Source organism: Dama dama, chromosome 19 (assembly GCF_033118175.1).
Source record: "Dama dama isolate Ldn47 chromosome 19, ASM3311817v1, whole genome shotgun sequence".
Taxonomy (NCBI): Eukaryota; Metazoa; Chordata; class Mammalia; order Artiodactyla; family Cervidae; genus Dama; species Dama dama.
This window is the reverse complement of record NC_083699.1, coordinates 38,199,322-38,221,619: the sequence shown is the minus strand read 5'-3', so window position 1 is coordinate 38,221,619 and position 22,298 is coordinate 38,199,322. Positions and strand designations below refer to the sequence as shown.

Below are 22,298 nucleotides of genomic sequence, written 5' to 3'. Positions count from 1 at the left end.
GTTCCTTAGAGAAAGATGTCAGCAGACAGAATATTTGGATATTTATCTGCAGGAAGAGGCTTCAGTAAAGGAATCAATAAATGTGTTCTCTTCTGGCTCCTTAAAAATAATTCCTGCTCGACAAATAGAATGTGCTAAATTCTTTAAAGTGCCATACCTAAAATGGAACTGCTTTGGGAGATGTTTCTCCTTACCAAGTGTGATGTGTTTCTTTGTTTGCTTTTTGCTTTAACTTCTTAAGGTTGGGGTTTTCTATCTTTTAAGGATAAAGCAGATGTTTGAGTAGCGTCAGAGTCTTTGAGAATTATCCCCCCCCTCTGACTCTTCTCTCTAGAGATGGAACCGAAAGAAGGATAGATTTAGACAGAGGTTAGGCAGGAACACAGATGTGGGGAGGGGTATTCTTGAACTATTTCTCCTTGCTTTTATATATGTGACTTTTCACTGCAGTTGAGATGGGCAGTGTAGACTCTCGGGAGCTGGCAGAGCCCAGGGCTGGGCATACCCTTTCTCTGTGAATGCATCTCACAATCTCCTATTGAGGATCAGCTTCCACTCCAGCCCCCTTCTGGAAGAGCTCTGACTGTTCCAGGGAAGTAGGAGAAGCTCATGCAAATTTAATGAAATCTTACGAACTGGTTTAAATCACTGGATCAATGAACTGGAAACCAAACTTGCACTTGCCCTGTAAAGCAAATCCCTCCCCTAGAGTGGCTGAAATATTTGTAACAAATACTCTCATGTGACCTGCCCTGAGTAGTAGTCTACCTTTCCTGTTACTGTTGACTTGACTAGTTTTCCATGTTGTATGTGAGAGTTTTTGTATGCATGTGAGAGAAAAAGAAATACCAAGTAATGTGGGTAACTTATTTTAGAAGCTCAGGTTTGAAGATGATGGCTTACTTTTTTTGGTAAACGCTATCAGCTCAACTTCTAAAGAGATTTTTGTATATTTTCCAGATTTGGGTTCCTACCCATAGGCATCCATTCATAAGTGGTTTTTTTTATTTTTTTAAATAAATGTAACCACTGTTCTTAAGAGTTAAAAGAGATGTGAGATATTTCTTAAGTCTTATAGAAATGCCCAGCCTACTTCTAGTTGTATAGATTTCCCCTTACTTCACAAATACAGTAGTTAGTTAAGTATTCCCCCTAGAATCTCTTAAAGGTCATGTTCAAGGGAATAAAAAGTGCCACCTATAGACATAGGGGTTCTGCCTTTGCCACCCACTGTCCCTTGATCCTGATAAATAACCCTGAAGATCCCAGATTGTTTAAGCTACAAGTCCCTTTTAGAGATGGTCTTGCCTAACCCTTTCATTTTATTAAGGGGATAATACAAGGTCCAGACAGCTGGAGACACACTGGTGATGAGGGGCAGATGGAGGGGTTAAGTGAAATGAGGGAGGAAAAGTATATAAACCCTGTCCTTAAAGAAGCTCTCACAAAGCTGCAGAGCCAAGGGCACTGTCACACAGAGGCTGCCTCACGATTTCCGATGCCTGGAGCTGGCCCTCGGGAAAGCCTGGCTGAGGGTGGGCTGCCCAGTCTAACCCATAGTTCTCTTCATTCTACAGTCCCAAGAAGCCTATTCAGTACCTTGGTGCTTCGAGTTTTTTGCGTAGGATTTGGAAGAAAGAGAAATGAGAAAACAGAAAAATCAGAAAACTGACATGTTTTCCAAAAGCCATTCTTGTGTGTGCACACTATGTATCCTATGTTATAAACGTGTTTAGCTATGTGTGCAGTAACACGCAGAGCTACCGAGACACGGAATCTGGGCCAGTAAATAGGTGTGCACTACCTCTTACAGAATTAGCTGCAAATCGAAACCCAGGATAACAATGGAAAATCAAAGTGCTTAGTGTTGGGTTAGGGCTGGGACTTGATAATTCAGTTTTCTGAACTGTTTGTTTGGACACCTTAATATTCAGTTTTCTGAACTGATTGTTTGGGCATCTTAGGGTATTACTCTTTCTTCTCAGACTGATTCTTTGGGACCCATGGACTGTAGCCCACCAGTCTCCTCTGTCCATAGGATTTCCCAGGCAAAAATACTGAAGTGGGTTGCTGGTTCCTCCTCCAGGGAGTCTTCCTGACCCAGGGATTGAACCTGCGTCTCCTGCGTTGCAGGTGGATTCTTTACCGCTGAGCCCTCAGGGAAACCTAGGGTTACTAGATTCTAGCATATATACATAGCATTTTTAAATGCAGATTTAAGTTTTGATTTTTTTAAATTTCACTCATTTGTTTCAGTGTGATATTGTGACTGTTATACCTGTCAGCATTTTGAAGAACTGAAATATTTTACTTTGAGGAGAAGGCACGGTAAAATCTTATTTTAAAACATGATCTCTAAACAAATATAGATTAAAGAATGGCTTTAAAATCCAAATGGCCGTGTTTTCCCCTTGAAGTGTTCTTTTTAGATCTGTGCTTCAAAAAGAATGGACTGACTGGAGGAAGTAAGGGTAATTTCCTAAGACTGGCTAATTAACTGATAAAATCAACTTTTCATAAAGACATTTGCAATAGATGGCTGGGGAAATGGGATTAACTGTTATGGCAGCCCTTGAACCTGAAGTATATTGATCTTAATCCCATTTCAATATGAGATTATTCATCTGGATTTTTTTTTTTTAACTGCTCAGGAGGTTGATATGGTGAGGGGAGGGGTGCCTTCCTTTGGGAGAGGGTGGTCATTTGGCCCCAGACATACTGTAGCAAACTCTCCATTTACTTGCTTTCTGTTCTTGGGCCATCTCTGTATGAAAGGAGCAACCTAAAGTCTTTCTTAACCCAAGGTGAAAAAGACAGCAGTAGGCACTTTAAAAATAAGAGGCTTGAGGAAGTTGAGGCTCTTATTTAATCCTTTTCCAGAGCCTATAGCTCTGAAGGTAGAGAGAAGAAACAAGAGAGCTAAAGCAAGAGCAGGAAAGCTAGAGGTTATTTGACTCCCAAGTTTTACAAACCTTTCAATGTCTTTGTTAGCTAGCACACTCCCTACCTTACCACTGAGAAAGGGCTAAATGATTTGAAATCCTATCCTTGATAGCCTCCAAAATCCTTATAATGCAGGACTCCTAAGAACCAAAGCCTTAGCATTCTCATTTATTGAACAGAGCCATGTGTTTACACAAAATCTGTTTTCATCTAACTTTAATTCAGTTAGGCTTATTAAAAACAACAGACTTTTTCTCTTCCTCTTCTATGTCTCTCTGCTCTCAATCCTCTAATAAAACCCAGTAACCTTTCCAGTCTTCCATGTTTGGTGAAAAAGACTTGGGATAGAAGATTACACCTGTGTCTGCTGGGCAGATCACTTTTGTAGATTCCAGAGGTAACAAAATCCCAGCATCACGAAATTACAGTCTGTCCCCTGTTTTTCAGCATTCTTCTGCCTTAAGATTAAGATGTGGGTAGTCTGATAAAGCTGAGAATTTCTATTATCTGCCATTTCACCCATCTAGTATCACTGTTCAGTCCTAGAAAAAACATTACCACTGGTGGGGTGGGGTAGGGTCAGATGTGTAATCCTCTACCCAGAGACTGTTCCTCCACATGTTTCTGGGGTTTTAATTGTGATAAAGCGCATCTGGGCTCAGATGCTGACAGCCCCCCCTTGGGCACATGGCTGCCCTTGAGGCAGCCTGGGCCCCATCTGTGCCCTGGCACATAGCGCTTCTCCACTTGCAATCCAAGGAGCTCAGAGTCTTGTCATGTTGCAGCTCCCAGCTCTTGGACAAGCGCCAGGCATGCTGATGCCAGTACCGGATTAGGTTTCTTTTTTAAAAATTCATTTTGTGAACTCATCAAGCTCATTTAACAGAGGCTTTGGTCGTCAGTTTCTATCATTGTCCCATTCCTGTAAAAGACTCAGCTTAAAATAAAGGAGACACAAAGACACTAGGCCCCTAGTGTGTCCGAGTGGGTGCGCACATGAGTATGCGAGTGTGTAACCAAAAGGTTAAGTCCATCTTTAAGTTTGGCAGGTAAATGACAGTGGACTAGCAACTCAGAAACTCAGATGTTACAGTTGAGAAGAGTCCCTTCATAAAGGGGCCCTGCCTAGCAAAGAGGCACCCCTGCCTAACTGGAGGAGGCATCTAGACAAAAGCTGCAGCTGAGGGTGAAGATTCCAGGGAGCAGGATATGATCTAGCTATTAAAAAGGCCAGGAGTTTCAGACTGCTCTGCAGAGCAGCCAAGGCACTGAATGGGGAGCCTGGTTAGTTAGATTCAGAGAAGTGCTTCCGGTGGTCAAACATCTGAGTTCACTGGCTTGTGGCAGTGGGGGCAGGCAGTGAGAAGGGGTCCACATAAGACATTTGAATAGTCCAATATGTTATGAAAAAGAGGGAAAACCCATGTGCTAAAATTTATCCCCTGGATCTGGTTTCCTGAAATAGCATATTCTTCCCTTGAAACAAAGTCTACACTAGACTGGCTTCATAACATCTTCCTTAGGGTGATTATTGAAGGTTTGAGACGAGAAACCCAACCAGTTTTTAGCCTTGTACTTTATGTTGCCCTTGGAGTAGGTTTCACCCACAGACTATAGATCTTCTTTCTCTTTTGATGTCTCATGAGCATTCGGGGCGGAGGTGGGGGGGGGGGGGGGTATTATAAACCTTTCAGGCCGGATGCAAAGCCAGGAAAAGGAACTGTGAAACTGTTCATAATAGGTAGCTTGACCCCTCCCCCCTTTGCAAGTCAGACTCCTGTAGTGAGTGTCTCCAGAGACCCACTCCCTTGGGGAGGAAACCAGGTGGTTCCCAATACTGTTACTGGAATGGAAAAGCAAGGAGTCTGGAAAGGCTGGCTTCCAAAGAGAGCTGTCCTCTAATGCAAACCAGCTCACCCCTGGGGGCAGGAGAAATACCGCTGAAGTCTGTTTCAGCTGGTAGCTACAGTCAGTTTTTGAAGTGGGCAGCGCAAGATAGATTCCTTTTGCCAGAGGGCACTTGCCTACCTCACTTGGAGCTGACTTGCACACCCTTGCAGATTTCAGCCAGGGACTCGGCCATCTGAGTCTTAGGGAGAGTGTGGAGCAGGCAGGCGCCTGCAGTGTCTGAATTTCTTACATAAACACTGCGCGCTGGGCGAGCAAGCATCCCTGCGGCGACAGCTGGGCTCTGCTCCGTCTGCCCCAGCGAGCTGAGCTGCTGAGTTCCCCACCCCCCTTGCCTGAATGGAGCATTCCAAATTGGTTGTGAATGGAGGGCGGGGCTCCCTTGCAGACTTTTCAATGAATAACCAGACCCCATTGTGCAGCCTGTGGAAAAACAACCAACTCAAACAACCCTGGGACTGTTAGAAATATGCTTGTGATTGGCAGCTTGGAGAACCTCCAAAATTAGTTTCCTTTGGCTTCCCTGCTGCTCCCTGTTCTCCAAGCCTGGGCTTAATAGGGTTTGAGTTTTCTTTTAAGTGCTGATTTTTAACCCTCCAACTACCAGGCTAGTGGCCTGGGCTTAGGCCAAAGGGCTGTTACTGACCCTCCAATCTGCCCCCACCCCTTTGTCTCTCGTTTTAGACTGAAGCTGTCTAAAGGGAGTGATAATAGGAGAGGGTGGTTTAGCTTCCCTGGAGAGAGAGGTGTTGAGACTTGATCTGAGGATATTACCCTTTTATCTCTTGGTTCCCTTGGGGCTGTGGCTTTATCTCTCCACCGAAGATTCCTGCCCCCTCTTCTCCAGTCTTTATTCCAGTCCTGAAGAACTAGTGGGGTGTTTGCTGCCACACCACTCGCATGTACCTTTTAACATGGGAGGACCCAGCTATAACTTCTCTACTCCTTGGCAGTCTCTCTCCCATTTACTTTCCCTATGTGGCCAGAAACATATCATTTTAAAGTGACACTTCCCAGACTGCTGCTCAGGTAAACTCTCCCACTGGGCACTCAAATGCCTTGCCTCGTCAAATGAACATCTCAGGAAATGCTAAAATGAACCCAGCCTCTGATGAACCCCCAAATTAGAGTGGCCTCCTCACTCCAAAACTAGGCCAGCTTCTAGAGGTACACTTGCCTCAGTATTGCCCACCAGAAACATCTCCCAGGCTCTTGGCTGACAGCTCACAGACAACCCCCACCCCCAAAAGGACTGTGTGGGCTAGACCATGGCTGTCTGATAAGCATAAGGGACAGTCCCTTAAAAACGAAAACAAAACTTGATAGTAATGATCCGGTGTCATTTTCTCAGGGTTTTCAACTTAGATCTCTTAGTTCCTGCTCTTCATCCTCACAACCTAATGAGGCTATTTGCATTTCTGTTTTGCTGTAAGGATTTTTTTGCTGAAATATTTCCCTTGCTATAGATTGGTTTTCCAAGGATGTCTTCCTTTCCCTATTAAAAAAAAAAAAAAGAACAGGCCTGGACAGAGTGTCCTTTTGTGAGAGTTTGAAACCTCTCAGGAGGTAACCCTAGATATCTGCTGTGTAAGAGGATGCTGGTGTTTGTGCTGCTTCTCCAGAGGGGCTGAGGAGGACTTAGCTGACATAAACACTTTTCAGCCGAGTGCCTGGAAATGCTTTGTAATTGCCTGAAAGGGCACTTAATGAGGGTCTTTCATCCTTTTCCCATAGAAAAGGTAGAAGAGAAGGAGAGGGGGGATGTCTCTTCTACTCAGCTGCCCACAGTAAAGACCAGATCCTGGAAGGCCTACCCCACATTTCCTAATCTGAATTTTAGTAGTGAATAATTCAGTGGTGATCATGTCACTGTGCTGGGGGTACGCTCAGAGTCAGAACATTTCTGCTCCTCCCCACCCAGCTTCCTTTTCTTTCCTTCCCCACCAGTCTTGAAATCTTTATTTCTTGGGGAATAAGGAGATAGCAGCATAGGGCTTTAATGTAGTCTGTATTTTGACATATTAAACATAGTCCCTGCTTCTCAATTTCCATTCCTGTTGAAGCAAGAAGCAACCAATTTCTCTTAGGCTGTCGGTGTCCAAAAGCAGAGAACCCCTGTCTTTTGTTTCTTCACCTCTGCCTGAGCCACAGCATCCTTCTCTGATCGCAGCCAACCCTTGGGGAAATGTGTTTTGCACACCACCACTCTATTCTGTTCCCTCCCTACCCTGTTGTTCAGCAGCCCCCAACACCAGCCTCCAGCCTGCAGGGAAGTAAGTCTGTAACATTAGTTCTAAGAGTCCTTGGGGTGACCTTAGGGATGAATAGGTTAAAAAAAAAAAAAACGAGCTAGGGCCATTTTTCATTTTCTGATTCTTCTTTTAAAGTGCATTCACTAGCCAATTCTTCCCAGGCTGCCTCTAGATTTTGTGCAGCTAACGCTGTACCCCAGTAAGACTCTGTGCGAGGGGTGAAGTCACAGTATAGGGACTCTGGACACACTTGATACGTTTCTGCCTTTAGGAGCAGCAAAGCTGCAGATAGAGGGGAATGGTTCTCTCGGAAGGGAAGCCACTTTCCTTAGGGTTTGAGTTTCCTCCTGCCACATTTTTAAGATGAATTTTAAACTTGAAGGTAAAATTTTCCACAGTGATTAAATCCCACTTCAAGTATTGTTGCTGCTTTAATGCCAGTTTGGATGAGAATCAAATGAATTGGGAATAAATTATAGAAGGGCTGTTAAAGGAGGCTTGTTTTGCATTTTTTTCTCTATTCAGGAGGATTGCCCTGTTTCCCCCTTTCCTGACGATGTGTTCCATCGTGAGCAGCCCCTCATGGTAGAGTCTGCTGTGGCTGATGGAAAGCCTACAGTAGGGGAGGCCAGCCTTTCGTCTCCAACAGAGCTGGGAGAACAGGGCTCTCTCTAGGCCTCTCTCTTGATGGTGAAAGTTAAAGAAGTTGTCTATCATATTGGTGTCTCCACAGCCCAGAGTTTGGGGATGTGACACTCTGATGCAATTAGAATACACATACTGTGCAACATTCTCTAATGGCAGAGCCCCGAATCTAATATGCAAGCCCTACTTCAGTCAGAGTTGGGCTCTTCTTTTGTAAGCTCCTTTTTCTCCCTTTCATTTCTAACTCTTCAAGGCCTCTGGGTTTCCATTTTCGGAATTCTAAAATAACAGCCCTAAATTGTTAGGATAAATGAGTCGCTGGAAGAAAAGGAACTACACAAATCCAAGCTGTTTCAAGAATAATGCTGAAGTGTGGCAAGAGTGTGAACTTGAAGGAAGTAAATCTGAAACTAGTTCATCTAGGTAAAAAAAAGCCAACCTGTCTACTACCAGTGGCATTAGATTATCTTCCCTATTTGAGAACACCCGTTTTCTGTTTAGAAATGACTATTTGAAAGATGCAGTTTTGTGCTGAGGACATGTAACTGTTCAATAATAGGTCCTCTTTCTGACCTGCAGTTCCCTTCTGTAAGTCAGGACATCCCTGATTTAGTGCATTCATCCAAGGTGGGTTCCTCTTACTAACATGACCACTTCTTTTGGGAGGATAAAAAAGTACTAAAGAGTCTTTTTTCATCTATTTTAGCCAGATTTAGAATAGAAATCCTTAAAAAAAAAAATTACCTGTCATTACCGTTAGTACTAGTTGAGGTGAAGAAAAGATAAGGCCAATATCCTAAATTCCAGTTAGAAACTGGTCCTCCTAGTCTATAACCAAGGACATGAGCAGTAACCTCCTTACCCTGGCAGACTCGCCCCTGGCCCACAGGTCCCCCTTGAGGACTCCTTGGCCACTCAGGCTTCCCTGTGCTTAGCCCATCACTTTGACCTCTTCCCAGCCTCTCCCAGCGTTTTCAGCCCCTTGCCGCAGAAGAGGTAAATAGATGGCCTTGAGGACCCCTTGTCTTCCTAGCCAAAGCTATGCCCCCTGCCCACCCTTTAGGACTTGGGCATCTTCCTTGACTTGGGTCATGATTTTTCCTGTCTGGAGTGGGGAATAACGAGGTAGGGGGAACCTGGAGCACCCCTGGAGACTAGAGGACCCCACACACATTTTGAGTGGTCAGCCTGGGTGGTACAATTCTACCTTTGGGGTTGCAAATGTACATTATACAGTGACCTGCCAAACTGATTTCCATGGGTGAAATTTAGTTTTTCATCTTTGCCCAATGGTATTTCAGCCAGTGGTTGCTGTTGCTGGAAGAGGCAGTGGAAGAGGAAGGAAACTTGGTGGGATGATGTAATTAGTCATTGAGCTGGGCCTAACAGAGGCAAACCTCCAAATCACCCACCTCTCCTCCCCATTATATGAATTTACTGCTGCTGCTGCTAAGTCACTTCAGTCATGTCCGACTCTGTACGACCCCATAGACGGCAGCCCATCAGGCTCCCCAGTCCCTGGGATTCTCCAGGCAAGAATACTGGAGTGGGTTGCCATTTCCTTCTCCAGTGCATGAAAGTGAAAAGTGAAAGTGAAGTCGCTCAGTCGTGTCCGACTCTTAGCGACCCCGTGGACCGCAGCCTACTAGGCTCCTCCGTCCATGGGATTTTCCAGGCAGGAGTACTGGAGTGGGGTGCCATCGCCTTCTCCGATATGACTTTATTAGAAAACATAAACGTGCGTGCATGCTAAGTTGCTTCAGTCGTGTCTGACTCTTTGCGACCCATGAACTGTAGCCCACCAGACTTCTCTGTCCATGGGATTCTCCAGGCAAGAATACTGGAGTGGGTTGCCATGCTCTCCTCCAGGGAATCTTCCAGACCCAACCCATGTCTCTTATGTCTCCTGCATTGGCAGGCGAGTTCTTTACCACTAGCACCACCTGGGAAGCCTCTAGAAAATATAAACATTCTAGTTCAACTAAGATCCCAGCCTAATAAAAATGCCCCAATAAAGACCTTTCCTATAAAGTATAACCCCCTTGTCCAGTCAGTTCCTCTTTTCCACAGAAAAATTAAAATCCCTTTATAAGTAACACTGCCACTTATCTTTTCCTGCTTTTACCCTAGCGGCAGGGCTTTGTTTGGAGGTCTAACAGAAGCTACAACCTGGGGGTTCTTGAAGCTGGAGCTTTGGTATCTTCAGAGCTGGAGTTCTCCATTGAGAACTCCAATATATTAATATCTAATATCTCCAAGATATTAATATCTTGTGTCATATATTTCACATTCCAGGGAGCAGTAAGAGCATAAAATACCATAACACCAGTCCCACCCAAGGAGAAGGCAATGGCACCCCACTCCAGTACTCTTGCCTGGAAAATCCATGGACGGAGGAGCCTGGTAGGCTGCAGTCCATGCGGTCGTTAGGAGTCGGACATGACTGAGCAACTTCACTTTCACTTTTCACTTTCATGCATAGGAGAAGAAAATGGCAACCCACTCCAGTATTCTTGCCTGGAGAATCCCAGCGACAGGGGAGCCTGGTGGGCTGCCATCTATGGGGTCGCACAGAGTCAGACACGGCTGAAGCGACTTAGCAGCAGCAGCAGCAGCAGTCCCGCCCAAACACAATTTAGCAGCATGTTACTCTCCAGAGCCAGTATGAGCATTGCAGCTTCTTGTCATTGAAACACCAGCCCCACGTGAAGCCTTTCCCCCAGAGACAGCAGCATTTGGCAAGCCCAGTACTTGTCGAGGACACAACCTAGACCCGTATCACTCTTGTCAGCTTGAGTCTATAGCAGAGATTTAGGGTCATCCCTGATAAACAAAATGGAAGAGGGGCTTACAGAGCATGGTTTTAACTTCATGGTATCAATTCTGTTGTCTAATTTAAAACCCAGGTGGGAGACATTCTATCAATAACTCCTAATTCCTGTCTCCCGGGAGAAATTCCACCGCCTTTGCAGGTGACCTCCCAGGAGTTTCAGATACCGCTCTCTACTGATGCTATTTATACCTTTTCAAAGTTGGGCCATTTTTTTCTTTTTAAGCTCCTTTTCCTTCCTTTCATTTCTAAACTTGTATTCAAGACCTCTAGGTTTCCATTTTCAGAATTCTGAAGTAATCTCATGTCCCCGCTAACCCTGTTTTTCTGCCCACCCCATTTGTGAACTGAAAGGTGTCTCTCTGGAGACAGTCTCCATACCTTTGTTAAAATTTTTTATTTTATATTGGAGCATAATTGACTAACAATGTAGCATTAGTTTCAGGTGTACAGCGGAGGGATTCAGTTATAAATATACATGTATCCTGTTTAAAATTTTTTTCCCATTTAGTTTATTACAGAATACTGGGCAGAGTTTCTTGTGCTATACTGTAGGTTCTTGTTGGTTATCTATATTAAATATAGCAGTATATATACATCCAATTCTCAGTTTCCCCAGTGGTTTAGCTGGTAAAGAATCCACCTGCAATGCAGGAGACACAGGAGACTCGGGTTTTTTCCCTGGGTTGGGAAGATTCCCCTGGAGGCAGAAATGGCAAGCTGCTTCAGTATTCTTGCGTGGAGAATCCCATGGACAGAGGAACCTGGCAGCTACAGTCCCACGGGGTCACAAAGAGTCGGACACGACTGAGTGACTACTCATGCATGCACACACACGTGCATTAATCCCAAATTCCCAATGCATACCATCTTTCAATTAAGTGCCTATCATTTTTTATATAAACTCACCAACAAAGTATTCCTGGACTTACATTCCCCCAAAGGTTCCTGCCCTAGAATTTCCAAGTATTGATACTCATAAGAGTAAATGAGGTTATACCAAGTAAGAGAAGTGTCTTCTTCCCTCACCTCTTTTTCCACTGTAGCAAGACCTAGCTCTACTTCTGCAGGTTATTATTTCACTCTGGTATTCCACAGCCATCTTCATGCAGAGTCGTCAAGATTCAAATCTTGCTCTTGGGTTGTTCCTGTTCCAATACTGTGTAATTCTAACCCTATTTCTTGGATCTAATAGCCTTTTCCCGTAGTCCATGTCACGATAATAAGTTCAAAGATGTTTTTCTCAAGCCGACCATATTACCCCAAATTTCTAGCTCTAAATCATGAAAAGTAGAGTGGGGTTTTTTTTGTCCACACCCCAATTCCCGAAGCCTGTCTTCTGCTGACTGTAGGTTTTTCCTGCAGCGTGGAAGAAATCTGATTCCTGGCACCAGATGTTCTAGGAACTAGCTTTATCAGTTTCTAATTTGGCTTTTGTGTTATTTATTGTACAGAAGATGGTATTGGCCATATAGGGAGGACTTCCATAGTTGTTAATTGATGAATTCTGCTACTTCAGGGTTGATTCTTTACCCTAGGGCCCTGAGATATACCACCAAGGGTAATTAATATTCAGTCCTTTGGTCCTCACTGAGAAACAAGGAAGTAATAAACTGGAATAATCAACACTATAATTCCCTACCGTCATGATTAATCTCTAGTCTAAAACCCTGATTATTATTGTTACTCACCATAAACCTTGTAGTTTTATTTGATTTCTTAAACTATGTAAATTTATTAGCATGATGGAAAACAGATTACTTAAAATCTGGAATACTATTGCTGTGACAATCATGAAGAGATCTTTTCCTATACCTACTGATAATAAATTCTGTCCCAGAACAGAAACCTTGCTTTCTCCATGTAGGACTTTGCCCAGGACAAATATAGCTGTTCTTGCTGTTTGAGATTCAGAATGAACCTACCCGGAAATCTCAGCCCCTAGATGTGGTCTGCTCACCCAGGTGTTGGCTGTACCAGACGTTTGTCATATTTCCCATGAGTTATATGGAGAGCTTTTCCAGCCCAGAGTCCTGCTGCCATTCTTGATTCCCAAGACAAATGCACAGAGGATTCCCCAAGCCAACAGACTTAACACAATTTAGGTCTTAAGCTCCACTCTTTTCTGATCCCTTATCCTAATAAGCTAGGTTGGGCCAATTGGAGCCCCCAGAAACTCTTGTGCCTTTCTCCCCGCCCCAAGTGCTCATGGCACCAAAAGACCAGGTCACCCATTTCCAACCTCCTCTCTGGGCACTGGCCATGCTTAACCTCTTTGGACAGAAGGAGCCAAACCAGCTGCTTAGAGGGAAGCATGAAGGAGAACATTGGGGAAGAGAACTTGCATTCCTTCTGTCACCTGCACAGGTTGGTGCAGGGTGCCCTCCTGAGGACTCAGGGGATGAAATCTGAGTTGTCCTGTCTTCTGGTTGTGTTCTAAACCTGTTATGCTCATATATTCACAAGGAGTGGACATTCTCTTTTTTTTTTTTTTTGCCAAAAATGCTTTGTGATCTTGAGTTGAGCTTCTGTTTTAGTTCCTGTTAAATGTGTTATTAATGTGTATACGGAACTGCTGGTCGATTTTACTTTTGTTACTATTTTGTACTTATGTAATTGCGGTCTTTTTACCCAGCAGCTGTAGAGGTGGCACGGACAGTCGTCATGGTGATAACAGTGGCAGTTTATTTTTCCCTCTCTCGGGTGTTCCCTCCTCCTTTCTAAGTGGGCCAGGGCCAAAAAAATATTTGAGAACCACTGGCTTAGATGTTAGAGTATGACAACATTTGTCCTTGTGTAATTTTAGATTCCTGGGGCTGTATTATCCAAACATGGTAAAAGGTACAGATAAACAGGACAGTCTTCAGGTTTGGTAATAGGCCAGGGGTGACTTCCTGCGTGTATAAGGGCATGGTTTTGAAGTTGTTAGCATGTCTGCTGACCTGTTTAGTCAACCATAAGATAGGTTTTTTTTCCTCCAAGTATCTCAGAGGAGATGATATAATAGCCATTTTATTGATTTTTTTTTCAAGACACACTGCTACATTTACTTCATTTCTCTATATTTTCTTTCCAAGTTATTGGAAAGTTGCAAGCTTTATCACATTTCACCCCCAGATACTTCAGTGTGCATCTCAAAAGATTGAGGACATTCTTCTACATGGTCTAAGAAAATTAACTTTTATTCAGTAATACTCAGAATTCCCCAGCTGTCTTTTACTACTGATATCAATATTGTTTTTGATCTAGGATATAAAAATTGTACATCAAGCTTATTGTTACATCTTTTATCTCGGACAAGAATCTGCCCACCTTGCCGTCTTCCCCCCAGTAACACTGACTGTTTTTCTGTTTTTTTTTGAAGAGTCCTGGCCAGCTGTTTTGTAGTTGACTTTTTAGGATACATATTTAATGGATATATAGAAACACAAACACACAGAAATGCTGAATTTAGGCCTGGAAATTCCCTATGTTGTGGGTTTTCTCACCACATATCCATGTTATGTTGTTGACCTTGAAACACTGGTGAAAGAACAGAGTGAGTCAAATGGAGAGGTTTGTGGCATGTTTGAAGAGAAGGCTTTTGAGGGACTTACAGTTTTTAGCACAGCTTACTAAATAGTTGATTTTTTACTATTTATGGGTGGTTTTTGCTACATTCAATTTTTTAATTTATGCTTACAAAGGTTAGCACTGTCAGATATTAGAGAAAATGGCAGTCCCATGTATCTCCACCAATTCTACTTTTAGAACTTGTGCCCGTAAATTTGATAACATTTCAAATTTTTATTTTTGGAAACTGTTGCCAGGCAGAAACAGTGCTAACCATCCATTCAAACGGGTTTGAGCATGTCTCTTATTTGGTTTAGAAATCCAAAAGGCATCCAGATATTTTTCCAGATATTCTTTAAGTGCCAGAACCTGTCCACTTAATCTCCCTTGAACCTCTTTTGGTTCCCAGAACAGGGAATTATCTCCTGTCCTTGTCATTTGCTATAGCAATTACAAGAAATACCAAGATTAGGAATATGTTTTATGTTTGAAATGGTTTCTAATCTACTCAGAGTAGTAGTAAACTACAATAAAGACTTACTTCCAACTTCTAGTAATATGGTAGAACTTAAATAAACCTCAGCCTGTCTATCCTTTTCTTACTAACTGTCTGTCTTTGGTTTGTCTCAGAGTTTGTCCAAGGAAGGCCAGCACTAAGGAAAGTCAGCAGTATGTTGGAAAGTAGGTCTTTTGGGGTTTCTTTGTATGCAGAACTCAAGGGACACCACATCTAGTGACCTAAAGCCCCCTCTGGTCTTTGGCTGTGGGCACCCTGACAAGTTAGGAGTAATCAGGGGAGTAGAGACCACACGTGCTCTATTTTGCCAACATCATTTTTAAATTGACATGTCCCTCTGCCTTCTTGCCTGGTATTCTACTCACCGCCACAACCAAGAGCAGTACAGTCAGGTGTCTCGGGCTCCCCCTGCCACCATTCTTGGAACTACACAGTACGTATTCCTTACTCCGGAGGAAAAGGAGGTGAGGTGGTAGTGGTCTAAGAAAGGAACGGTGACCCAACGCTGGTGGCAGAGAGAGCAGTAAGCTGAGGGATGAAGCTTCTTTGTAGGATTATGGCTCTGGGAATCCTCAGAAGTCTCTCAACCATGGCCGTGTACATCTGCACCACATTCGTTTACAAGTGCTGTGAGAGGCTCTGGAGACAGGGGCTGGCACTGGGACATAACCACAAGGACGTGCCAATGTGGAGGCAGGTATTAGTGTCCTGGTCAACTTCCATCATGAGACACAACCTTCCGTGTACAGTAAGATCATGGCTGTCAGGCATAACCAAATAAGGTCTGCCCTGAGGTCAGGCCTGCACGCTGATTTGGGACAGATGAGTCTGCTCTAGATGAAGGTAATGAAAATGAAACTGAAGAAGGTGGAGAGGAAAACCCCAAAACAAAACCTAACAGCAACACCTAAGAGAAGCAGGCGGAGCCTCTGTGTGAAGCCAAAGAAGTAGGACTGGCTTAGTTTCGCCCCGTTCAGACCACAGCATAACTGATCGGCAGTTTCTTTGACACTCAGTATCTATTACATAAATGCCGTACGTATTCACAATAAAGGCTGTGGCGAATTGAAACTTTGACGATCATGAGGTACCAAAGGAAAGGCTTATTAGACAAGGTGGTTTATGTCTTTCTGAAAAAATTCCTTTTGACTCAAACTGTCATTTATCGTAACATTCAACAAAAGTGTTTTCCTTTGTTTTGCAGCTCTGCGCTGCAGTAGTGAAGTTCACTGCCAGCGCTGGCATCATAGCTGCCTTGGACAGAATCCACAGGCCTGTACTTGTGGGCAGGAAACAGATTTTGTCAGAGGGAATTATTATTTCTCTTGAATGGGTTAGTTTATCTACTTTTTTCTATTTTGAAACAATTGGGTTATTTCTTGAAAGACTGCTTCTGCACCATCACAGAAGAAAGATTTTCTAAAACTTGAAGAAATCTTAGTGTTAACTCAGTGGTGCTGTTTGACCAGGACAGGAGCTGCCTTTTTTGGGGGCCGGGTCCCAAGGCAAGTAGGATCCTAGTTCCGCAACTAGGGACCGAACCCTCACCCCCTGCATTGGTGGCGTGGAGTCCTGACCGCTGGACCACCAGGGAAGTCCCAGGGCTGTTTGTTTGAATAGAAGCAACTGAAATAATGCATAACAAGAGTAGCTTGATAAATTTTCACAAATGGTACAGGCATTTAGATCAAGACCTAGAATTTATGAGAGTGAGGAGACTCTACATGCTCCCTAAAGAGGCACCACCCCTAGAGACAGGAGTAACCTCCATCCTGACTTGGAGCACCATAGAATAATTCTGTTTCCTTTTGAATGTTATTATAAATGGGGTCAGGTAGTATCTGGCTTTTAGGGTTTTTGTGAGAGTCCCTGTTAAAACTTGATTGTAATTTCTTCATTCTCATTTCTGAGTACTGAGATTTTGTTTGGGATTATATTGAGCCTATAGATAAATTTGAGAAGAATTAATGTCTTTGTAGTATCAAGCCTTCCAGCCTGTGAACTAATGTATTCTTCTATTTATTTAGAATTCTTTGATTTTCCTCGGGGTTTTATAGTTCAGTTTAGCTACCTTGCATGTCTTTTATTAGATGTGTTCCTAGGTATTAGATGTGTTCCTGGGTATTTGATGCTATCTGTTGCTATAGTAAATGTATTTTTTAAATTTTACATTGTTTAGGTTACTGTGTATGTAAGTCATTCTTTTTATGTACTTGCCTTGTAGTGAATGATCTTGGTAAGTTAGCTTACTGATTCTCATACTGGGTGGATACTTTCATATTTTCTATGTACCCACCTTGGAATAAATGAATGAGTTATTTTTCCTTCTCGTTTTTCCTTTTATTCATTTTTCTTAACTTACTGCACTGGCTAGGATCACAGGCTTAATTTTTTATCATGGTGTTAGATAGAAAAATCTTCCAAGGAGTTTCCTAGTAAGAAAAGAAACTATGAAATAAAGTTAGTTGATTTGTGAACATCCTGTCTAAATTTTAAACGGTGTTACGGTGGTCTGCAGAGCAATGCATTGCATGCCCACGGATGTAGACATATCTTATCAGCCAGCCAACCCATCTTTCCTATCCCAGACAAACGGAGACTCTCATTTGTGTACAGATCCTTAACAGAGTTCTGATAGTCAAATAGAAGTCCAGAGAGCTCACTCACAATGTTCTTGTCTCAGAGGTGGCATTTAGGAGGAAGCAGCAACTTCAGGAGGGGCGGGGCATTTGGGGGTGCACGACAGTATCCACAGCAACAATGTGGCATCTAGCTGGTCAGTGACTGGCTGTAGATGCCAGGTCTTCCACAGTGCCTGCAGTTATCTGAAAAGATTTTGATTAGCTGGACAATAGAAGGGGGAATGAGATCTTATAGATGGAATACTAGGATGGGAGGCAAGGACTAAGAAGTAGAAACCGCTAGAATCAAGAGATGTTAGTTGCAAGTAAGAGTGAGGGAGGGAACCTGGGCATTTTGGGGACCTAGAGACAGGAGAAAGTGTAAGTCCTTGAGTGGCTTCAGATGTGTCAGGCATGTCAGCAGCTGGAGAGTACAGAGTAAACACGAGGATATAGACCCCGAGAACTGGCAAATAATGCTCTTCTGCTTCTCTGGTGTTGTCTTCTTTCTCCATCTCTTTCCCTATTTCTTTCAATCCCTTTTTGATTTAGTTCTTTTTGCTCAGATTCCATTTGGGAGGCAATATAATGGAATGACTGACAACTGATTGGTATACTAACCACTTAGAGCTGTGAGACTTTGGCACTTTACCTTTTGAGCCTTGATTTTTCTTATCTCTTATATGGAGACAATGAAAGTAGCTTTCTCACTGGGTTTGGAAGATTGGATAAAATAATGTTAAGTAAACTGGCCACAGCCAATGAAGGGATCCGTCTGGTTGCCTCTTTCTTGGTCTACCTGGTTCTTTTCCAGAGGTATTAGTTATCCATTGTTCTTTTGTTCTAGAACACTCTCTCTTAATCAGGTGTAGTGTGGTATTTTTGTTGTTTTCATTGAATACAGGGTTTATGTCCTCTTTTTGATGAACATAGTGGGTGAGTGCAGTATCACCCATTTCTGTCAATGTGGTAGATGACCGAGATGACAGTTGGGGGCGCTCTTCCTTCCTTTCCTCTCCAGTATCAGCAGCTTTAAGACCTCAAGCCATTCCTTTAACTCCTTTGGGCCTCAGGGTCCTTCTCCATAAATGTAAAGGCCTAAATTAAGTGGACTATGAGACTCTAGTCCAACTCTAATTACATTTATCGGAAGATGCTAAAAGTCAGATCTCTCACTAAATTATGCATGCCATGAGGAAGAAGACCACCATGTCTATTTTGTTTATCAGCATATCCCTAGCACCTTCAGGAACCTGACCCATGGAAGATACTCAGCAAATGAATCAATGGATGAATGAATGAAAGAAATCTTTGCGATAAGGAAGGTAGCCCTTATTTGCAAGAAATTGTTCATAGGGCATCATTGGCTTTATGGGTCCATCTTCTGTAACTGAGCTTAATTAAACTCAAGTTTTCTATTGTAGAAAATGTCTATCAATTCAAATAGTCAAACAGCTTTTTTTTTTTCTTAAACTTCTTCAGGAGTTCATGCTCCTCTGTTAATTGTGATTCGTTGCCATGGTTTATAGTCCTCAGTCTCTGTCATGGTTTAGTAAGTCATCTGTGAGAAGGTAAGCACTCTACTTTTGAAACCATAGTGTATGATTATACAACATCATAACACCATCTGCAAGGTGCTGTGCTATTTTCTTTATTTCTCAAGGCAGCATCATATATCTCATTTTACAAAGAGGGAACAGGTTAAAAGTTACGAGTATTCCTTGGGCTTCTACTTTCCTACTTAAAACACACACATATGACTGTCAGGCTCTTTCATACATCCTCTGACCCAGCAACCTCTCTGTGGAGACCAAGCCTCCTTCCTTACCCCTCACACGGCCCCTCCTGGCTTTCCTGTCCGTTACCTGTGAAACTTCCAAATATCATTCCTGCCATATTCCACTCTATTCTCCCTCCTTCGAATGGTTGACTCCCAAGGGGAAAAAAAAATAATGACTAACATCATGTCTAGCCTTGAAAGGCAAATGTGGACCCTGCCTTCAAAGCTAAAACTTAATTGGAAATATAACCCCTGAATCTTAGTAGAGCTTGAAGGGAAAGATTGAAGGCAAAGGAGAAGAGGACAGCAGAGGATGAGATGGTTGGATAGCATCACTGGCTCAATAGACATGAGTTTGAGCAAACTCCAGGAGATAATGAAGGTCAGGGAAACCTGACGTGCTACAGTCCATGGGGTCACAGAGAGTTAGATGCAACTTAGCAATTAAACAACCATACTACAGACTGGGGAGCTAATAGACAACAGAAATTTATTTCTCACTGTTCTGGAAGCTAGAAGCGGAAGAAGTTTGAGATCATGGTGTCGGCATGGCTGGGTTAGGGCTTCCTTTCATAGACTTGTGTCCTCAGATACCTCTGCCCTTGTGATCTAATCATCTCCCAAAGGCCCCGCTCCCTAATATCACATAGGACATTAGAATTTCAACGTATGAATTTGGGAGGTTATAACAATCCAAACCACAGCACTCAGTTACTTCTTGAACTCCTCCTTTGGATAGAGAACATAAGATTCCAGGTATAGGACAGTTATGGTATAATAGAAGGTACCATATGATGTAGAGCCAAAATGGCGTGGTACACACTAGGAATGCCGTGTGGATTTGAGGAAATTGAGACATCAGAATTGGGCTTCCCAGGTGGCGCTAGTGGTAAAGAATCCGCCTGCCAGTGCAGGAGATGCAAGAAACATGGGTTTCTTCCCTGGGTTGGGAAGATCCTCTGGAGAAGAGAATGACAACCCACTCCAGTACTCTTGCCTGGAGAATTCCATTGGCCGAGGCGCCTTGTGGGCTATATAGTCCATGGATCCTCAAAGAGTCAGACACAACTGAGCACCCACAGATATCAGAATTAGCCAAAGCTTAAGACTTTCAAAATGGGTATATGGTATTTCTGAAGTCATTATAAAAGTTTGCTTTCTGGAAAACTGGTTTACCCTCTGGTATTAATCTTGTCAGTAGAACTGATAACTTTTATAATACGGTGAAAATGTCAAAACGTTTCTGAAGCCTGAAATGGAAAATTGAACAATGCCATTACTATTTACTCTCCAAACTTAGGAGAAGTGATTGTAAATGATTTTCTTTAAATAAAATCAGAAAAGTACTTTCTAGTACATGTAACTGCTGCTTACATTGGGGCATCATCACCAGTCCTCATTATCTTGCCAGAACTTTTATGACAGAAAACTGGTAAGAGAAGAAGCAATGACCCAGAAGCAGTGCCGAGAACCAGGAACATCCCCCTGCACACCCGACTCTCCCTTCTCGTTTACCAACAACATTCTAACAAGAACAAGTTTAGCCATTTTCTGTGTCTGAATGTCTGAAAACATTTGATAGCAATTGAGGGTTGGCTGCCATGATGTCACCATCAAAAAAATCACGAGAGAGACTCTAATGACTTCTAAATATAATCTGCCAGTTCCGAACTTATTTTGTGTGTTCGGGAAAAGCAGTTGGCGTTTTGTAGGAAAGGAATTATGAAAACCTGCCCTTGCCAGTCAGTCACTGGCAGGACTTTGCTTTATAAATTTGTCATATGTAGTCTTCAGTCTCATTTGTTAACTTCTGAGTCCAGAATTCAGGGTTGGAGGAGGCACCTGAGAGACCAGTTGGCAGGAAGATTGTTCAGTCTTAGAAAAGAATTGTCATTTCACTAATTCTGCCTAATATAAATCACTAAGAAAACCAAACTTCTGGAAGATGGCTCAGGAGTAAACATTGAGTGCAACAGAAAAATTCGGTGGGTCACCAGAGACTAAGCACTGTTAGCCATTTAATGAGAACTTTGATCCAGTGGATAACAGCTAGTAGGGAAGCTTAACTCGTTCCTTTTCCTCTCCCTCCCAGACACCTGGCAGAAAGTAGCATTTCTTGCCCATAGCCAGAAGACAATCCTTACAGTACAGTGTCTTCTAAGAGTTTGCCCTTCTACTTTGGGTAAAGCACCCTCTTTAAAATGAGTTAGCCCCGAGATACATTTGAAAAACTCTTAACTCCTCTGCCATCTCAGCATCACATATGGAATGTTCGATCAACTTCCAAACAAAGCAGCAGCTCTGTATACTGTCAATTTAGGAAGAGTAATTGGCACCATCTGTGAAAGGATTGGTTATGAGCGCCTGCCCTTCCTGGTAGGGCACTGGAAAGGCATGAAGCAGACACAAGCATGGAGGTTTTCCAGGCCTCCCGTATGTAGCTAGCCTCTCCTTATTTGTGGTTTGGGGTCCATCGTTGTATTCCTTTGCTTTTGAAAATTTGAGATTGACATGTACACACTGCTGTGTTTAAAGTGGAAAACCAGCAAGGACCTACTGTGTAGCACAGGGAAGTCTGCTCAATGCTGTGTGGCAGTCTGGTTGGTAGGGAAGTTTGGGGGGAGAATGAAGGCATGGATATGTCCCTTTGCTGGGCACTTGAAATGATCATAACATTGTGAATCTGCTGTACTCCAATATAAAGTTTAAAAGTTTTTGAAGTGCCCCTAAAGATTGGGTATTTCTTACTCAGAACTAATATTTAGAGTTGCTTGAGGAAGGACTTTAAAATCATATTTTTTAAGTCATATTTAATTTGTATATACACCTCTTTTTTTTTTTTTTTTCACCATGGCAATTTTAAGCCTTAGATAAGCTAACATGTAATGTCTACCAGTATATTTTTGGCTGTTTTGTCCTTCTCAGAAACAGAGTTGTTCTTGTCTGCAATCCTTGGTATTCTTATCACACCTGTGTTTTTCTTGAAGCACCGTCACCTACAGGATCTTTAAGGGCTTCAGAGCCTCCAGGCAGTGGACCCAACACAGAAAAAGTTTGGGGGTGGGGGGGGATTAAAAAAAAAAAAAAGCCTTGGCTAATTTAAAGTGTCAGATGATGATTTCTGACTTTAAAGAACTTTTCGTTGGTTTTAGATGGAAGGCTCTGTGTTAAGTGTTTGGCTTCCTCTGGCGTGTGACTGGACATGAGTTCCAAGAACAATCAGCTAAAATAGGGTTTGCAGAAGGAAGCA

At 42.9% G+C, this 22,298-nt stretch overlaps 1 protein-coding gene across 1 annotated transcript in view; it reads left to right on the top strand.

The window, feature by feature from the left end:
• Window positions 1-22,298, top strand: part of ETV5 (ETS variant transcription factor 5) — a 58,399-nt gene that overhangs the window by 5,664 nt on the left and 30,437 nt on the right. The gene's annotated exons all lie outside the window — the stretch shown is intronic.